We start from the raw sequence: 6,984 nt of genomic DNA, 5'->3' as shown, positions 1-6,984 counted from the left end.
CGTGGAATGGGCCGTGTGATAGCTCGAAACGAGCGTATCGGTCAGAGGGTTGTGCCGTGCTTTACAGCCCTCCGTTTGGTCACTCTATGCCGTCGGAATCCCTAAAATTGTCAATTTCCAGTAGGGAACTAGGCCCAAACTAGAAAGTCTAAGGGTGCAAGTGGGAAGAGAAGGGAGGAGAGTGGAGGACTTGTCCCACATGCTCTCATTCTCTCTTGAGGGAGTAGGGTATATATATATATAAGTGAGTCTAATATATATCATAAGACTGAGCACTGAGGCCTGGGCCTCCTGGGCTTGGGCTTGGGGAAATGATCCCGATCCCGATCTATCTTTTATACAGACCAACCCGTACATTTTTATAACTCACGTTTTGGTACGCGTTGACCTCACCTACCTATTTACTGTCCCACCTACCTACTGACCTGCTAATTAGTGGTTCACCTAATTACTAACCTGCTTAATTAACTAACTGTGCGCCTAACTGAACACAGAAAATGCAGAAATTGAAACTTGACAGAACTGTGCAGTGAAAACACAGAAAATGAAAAAAAGCAAGAAATGCTAACTGTGTGTAAACAGAAAAACAGAATTTTGCTAACTGTCTAACTAATACTAAATGTACGCCGCAGAAACACAGAAAATGCAAACTGTGCGCAACAGAAAAACAGAATTAACAACTTGCAGAAAAAATACGCCTTCCTCTCCCTCTTCTTTCCTACTGCAAACCACTCATACAAGAAGCACAAAGTGCCTCTTGGGCTTAGTGCAGGGCTATTCCCTGGCAGCGGCGCCAAAAATGTGCGCTCCTTGCCGCACTGTCGAAGCAAGGGACTTGCCGATACACCGTGTACGAGCCGCAGACGGCTCCAAGCACACAACTAGTTTAACTAGTAAGCTCAAAGAGGGAAATGGTGTGTCACTCACCGCCTTATGCTCCTGCCATAGAGGATTCCTTGCCGCGAAGAAGAGGGAGACGCCGCTACGCCGCGCTCAACCGCCTCGCCGCCGTCGTGCCGCCGCAACGCTCGATCGCACACACACTCTCACACTCTCTCTCTCTCTCTCTCTCTCTCTCTCTCTCTCTCTCTCTCTCTCTCTCTCTCTCTCTCTCTCTCTCTCTCTCTCTCACGCACACACACAAGGAGATGGTGAAGGAGGAGGTGGAGATGGAGCAAGAGCAGCTTCTATTGCACAATGAGAGAATGAGTAAAAATTAGGTTTAGTTGGCTTTTATATGAGCTCACCCCATTCACACTTGGGCGCCCATGCTTAGCCAACTAACCCTAGCATGTTCGTGTTAGAGTGCGCCTCTCATCGGCGATCACTCTACCTTTCCCTATTGGACCGACAAGCCCGGTGCCTGACTCTACTTAAATAAATAATACGGTTATAGTGTCCGTCGTAGGCGATAGGGTGTCCGTGAGCCACGAGGGTTAACAGGTAGAATGCTAGGTAGTGGCACAACCGCCTAACCACACCTTGCAAGAACTTATAGGTGGGTTACCCTAGTATAGAAGATGGGTTTCTAACACTCAAAGCTCGAGAAAGAACGACTGGAAAAACCCTAGGCCAACAGAGCCTGCAAGAGGCAAACAGGAAAAAGTTGTCGAAACAACACGAAACTTCACAGGAAGTTCAACCACATCAAGGACAATGCAACCATAGAATATCTCCAAGTTTGAATCACAAAAAGTAGGTCGGAACAACCGATTTGGCTGCGAACACACAAAGCGTCATTTTGGCATAAAGGCTGAAATTGACGACCGAATGAAATGAAACTTCACAAGCAGCTTCAAGTAACTATCGATGACTTATGTTTGCAAGCAAACCCCAAAAGAAAGCTGATTCACTTACCGATGGTGAAAAAGACGCTTTCGGGCAACCAAAAGGAGAAAGATGGAGAACGGGGAGCCAAAGTCAAGTTCAACCAAATAGATGGCTTCACAACATATCCAATGAGCTGGAAATGCAACTCTCGAGAAGAAAAGTTGAAGAAATTCAACTCCAAGGCAAAAAGACGACTTCGGAGACTGAAATGCCTATAAGGGGGCTTTTTAGCTAAACTGATGACTTTTTAAGTTGAAAACTAGTTAGCAGGGCTTAAGGCACTAGAACAAAGCATTCTTTGCACAAAAAGACCAACATTTCAAGAAAAGACATCATACGCGTATGATGTCTCACAGCATGAATTTCACATCCATTTCAACATTTGAGTGCATAGCCTCATTCCACATGTTAATCACATCCTATGAACCAAGTATCATGAGAATTGGAGTTAGAAAACCCAAGGAAAACCAAAAAGACGCAAAGTAGGCCATAAAATTGATTTTTGGTCCTAATTTTGTCAAAATAACTCCAAACTCATTGAAACTTTGTAGGATTGTTGTTAAACACATCTACAAGCTATCTGGAACCAAAAAGCACCATTTTGACACAAAAGACATCATACGCGTATGATGTCTATTTGCACTTACAGAGCCAAAACTGCTCATTTGTCATCATACATCCATTATATATATCTAATACATGCTACATATGAAATTTGGAACCATTTGGTCAAGAGGATCACCCCATTAGCCCAATTGAGGGAAAATCCTTCACCTAAAGCCTATTTTTGGCCCAAATCCAACATACTCAAGTCCAAACCAAGATTTGACTAGAGACAGTCCTTCACTAGTACATAGGGAGTCCACAGAACCAATCCCATGCAAAATTGATAAAAAAGACATCATACGCGTATGATGTCTCCAGAGCCATTTTTAGCCCAAAATCTATCCAAACTTCATAAATCCACTGAATAAGCCTATCTAAAGTCAAATCCAAGCTTATAGAGAAATTTGGTCCAAAAATACACTAAAAGACATCATACGCGTATGATGTCTCACTATGTGATTTTGGCACCTCAGGGCTTCAACCACCAAACAGAAGTGATCTACATGCCATTTGAAAGTGAACCACCAAGTTTTATCCAATTTGGATCATAAAATCCAATTCCCTTTCAAAATTTTGCCAAGAGCCGGAACTGGACTAAATTGGCCAAAACTTGACCAAATGGGATCCAAACTCAAATCCAAGCATATGATAATCATGTATACACTATCAGCTACAAGCACAACCAATATGAAGTCATTTTGACACAAAAGACATCATGCGCGTATGATGTCTCCAGCATGATTTTGAGCCCATTTTGCATATTTTTTCACCTACCTTGCATCCTTAGGCCCTGAATAGCTCATGTTTCAATTTTCAAGTCATTTGGATAGTTAAAAGCTTCATTTCGGCTTTCAGTACTAAAAAGACGCTAACTTCTGAAATTGGAGTTACAGGATCCATGGATTCCACCAAGTCATCGGCAACAAAGAGAAAAAGACCGACAATCAAAGATGCTATTGCAGAAGCGGAACCATTTGACATTCCAGCAGAAACCCTCAAGCCAACCAAAACTTGGGTGGAGGAAGCAGTATTGGAGAAAGAGGGAATAAAGATCTACCAGGGGACTTTCAGAGATCCTCAAGGGCAAGCGGTGGATGTACCGATGATCCCACAGGAATTGATAGATTATAGCAGGTCAGAAGACATCAGTAGGTACCTGGAAAGGGCAGACTTGCACAGCTTCTTCACCTCGAGACCATCAGGTGTGGATACAAGAAGAGTGTACGAGTTGGCAACATCCATTCAGAAGGATGGAAAAGCCACATTGACAGCCATGGATGGAGAGAAGGTAGAAGTACAGATCACTCCACAGCTAATTGCAGACGCATTGAAGCTGCACAACAAAGGGAGCTCGGTCAGGGAAAGAAGGGAGGCTATAGAGGTCTATGGGCCCAAGAAACAGAATGCGACCTATGGAGATATGGCGGACCCAAGAGCGGTAACCCTTTGCCGACTGTACAACCAATTTCTTCATGTTTGCAGTAAAAGACCGCAAAAGTATACGACACCACCCCATGCCATTGCGACCACCATCACATGGGCATTAAAGAGAAATATGCCAAAAGAGGTGAATTACGCTCAACACATCCACGAGCAAGTAATTACCATGCACAACGAGAAGCCAAAATACATAGGAGGAGCGGAAATTCTGACACGAATAGCTTATGAAGCTATTGGAGCTAGAGATCAGTGGCCAAAGGCTCCCTCCCAGAATGAGTGGCTTAGAGAAGCCGACGAGGAGGAAGAACAGCCTGAAGTATCCAAGAGGGAATCCACAAGAGCATGCCGGAAACTAGAAGTAGTTTCAGAACCTGAAGAGGATGTGGACGAGCCACTTAAGAAGAAAGTAAAGAAGAAGGTTGCTCCCAAGCAAACCAAAAGTCAGAAAGCGGCAAGAATGGAAAGATTAGTGGAGCAGTTTAGAGCGGAAAGAGCTCTAAAGGGTGACTTTGAAGAAAAGTGGGTGCCAGACCCCACTAAAGTCGGAACTAGCTCGGCTAGGCCACATATTGATCAATACGATCAATATATTAAAGCTTATGAGGAGTCAGAGGCTGTTTTGGAGCAGCAACCTGTCGAGCCATATACTGAAGAGGAGGTGCAGCAATTAAAAGCTGAGCTGAAAAAAGACGACAAGGGGAAAAGGAAAGTAGATGGGTCTACTAAGCCTCAAGAGAAAGATGGGCATGCCGACAAAGGGAAAGCCAAGGAAGCTGAGGACAAACATCCCTCTATAACTGATGTACCAAGCCCGAAGAAGACGGAAAAAATTGTGGAAGAGACCACAGTAGAGGTGGACACAAATGTTTTGGGAAAGCCAAAAGCCGAGACCAAAGAAAAGAAGATAGATCCAGTTCAGCAAAAGAGAAATGATTATGAGGATCTGGTAGAGATAGGATACACCGAAGAAGAGGCCCTTGAGGCAGTTTATGGGATCACCCTACAAAAACAAGATGAACGGAGAGGGACGGAGAAAAAGACAAAGAGTAAAAAAGAAAGTGAAGAGAAACTGGACGAACCGAAAGTACTAGAAGAGCCAAAGCCAGTGGAGGTGGTGGCGGAAAGAGCTTTAGAGTTGACAGATGATGAGGAAAAAGACATGCACATGGTGCATGAATTGCTCAGCAAGATAAAAGAAAGGTCCAAGGCAAAGGAAGTAGAGATTGAGACAGCCAAATAAAGGGAAGCGGAGTTGCAGAGAAATTTAGAGAATGCTATGACTGAATCTGAAAGTCATAAAGCATCACTCTATGATGCGGAAAACGAGAGAGACGGCTTGATACTCCAACTAGCCGAGGCTTCAAGAGAAGTAACAAGTGCACAGGAAGCAAGGGAGCAGATAGAGGATGAGTTGGAGGCGGCTAAGGATGAGCTCATTGAGCTAAGGGAAAGAGTCGAGCTCCAAGAAAGAACAATCACTAGACTCAGGTCTACCCCTAGAGCTAGCAGAGCAGGAACCGAACAAGAGGGAGCTATCGTACCAGTTTTGGAAGACCAGGTCTGAAGCTTACAAAGAGAGCTAAGATTAGAGCAAGTGCAAAGGTTGCACATTGCGGAGGGATCATTGGCCGCAGAGGAGAGGCTCACATTAGAAAATCAAACACTACGGACAGAGAATGAGGCCCTCCGCAAATAGCTCCAAGATCTACAAGAGCAACAAAGAAGAGAGACAGAGACACCACAAGAAGAATCGGGTGGAGCAGCCATAGAGCTACCAGAAACTGGAGAGGCAACCACAATTGAAGATCCTGCCCCAACTCAAGAGGTGGCCTCGACTTCAAGAATCTCTGAAGAAGAAGAACAAAGGCTCCATGACCAAATAGAAAAGTCAGCAGAGGAGAGTGCCAAGGCAGAAATGGAATGGAAGAGGAGACTCCTAATCTCCATTAGACTTCAGGGACTAGACACAAAAGTGCTCCATGAACAGTGGATGCAACCCAGCCTGCCTTTCCCTTTGATGAAATTTGAAGTGCTAAAGACGAAAAAGAGACTAGAAGGGGAGCAGTATGTCGCTCTTTACGAAGGCGACATCACAAAGGTGGAACAATCAAAGAAGATTGTAGATTCACAACCTAGATGGAGGAAAGGTTGGCTGAACAAATACCCAGCCTACCTCATCTACTTGGTGGAGGCACCAAAGGAGATTCGGGAGGATGCAATTTTCTGCCCGGTGCCAAGAGTCAGAAACTGGAAAGAGCATGGCAAGATTGCAGAAAAGAAGCCAAATTAGCTTAATTATCCCAGGATGCCAGGACCAAAGGCAGGAGAGAGAATAGGTAAAGCCTACATGGTGAAAACCCTAACGAGCACCATCAAGCTCTTTACTGGCTCTCCTAACCTTTCAAGTCAGATGCTCAAGAAAATTTGCAGGACTCTCTTAGCTTGCATTGAAGTATTTGCACCAGATAAAGCCACGACCTCGAGTCTACTATCGACGGCCGACACGGTGTCTGATATGATGTATGATCTTTCATTGCAGCCTTCTCCAAAAGTGTTACACGTCCTATACCAAAGGATTATGTTTTTGCCTAGCTTGCACATGCAAACATTCGAAGAAGCTTTCTACATCGGCTTTTTCACCCACGAAAGCAAAATATTCGGCCCAACCTTGACCATCGGCAACCTACGATACGAATCACATTTGCAGATGCTCAAGACTGGCATGCACCTGTCAGGAATCGAGAACAAGGAAGAGGACAACGAAGGCAGAACCAAGAGTACCACTGTTACAACTGCGTGGAAGACGACCATGGAATGTACTACTGTCCACATCCAAGGAGGCAAAATTTCAATAGAGGGGGGAGACAGAATCAGATCTCTCCGCCAAGAGCAAGACCACCACCACCTAGGAAACCAGGACCGATCCCACTAGTCCAGATCCTTTGACCACCTGTACAAAAACAACCACCACCCCAACCTCTCATTCCTCCACTACCCCCACCACCTGCTGTGAACCAAGCGGTGAGTGTTATAAGCTTGGAGGCTAAAGGGAAGGCAAAGGTAGAAGAATCAGTTCGAGAGAAGCACAAAGGGAAAGCGAAGGTAGAA

The sequence above is a fragment of the Adiantum capillus-veneris genome, chromosome 8 (genome assembly GCF_014529385.1).
Source record: "Adiantum capillus-veneris isolate H3 chromosome 8, ASM1452938v2, whole genome shotgun sequence".
Taxonomy (NCBI): domain Eukaryota; kingdom Viridiplantae; phylum Streptophyta; class Polypodiopsida; order Polypodiales; family Pteridaceae; genus Adiantum; species Adiantum capillus-veneris.
Note: the sequence above shows the minus strand (reverse complement) of the source record.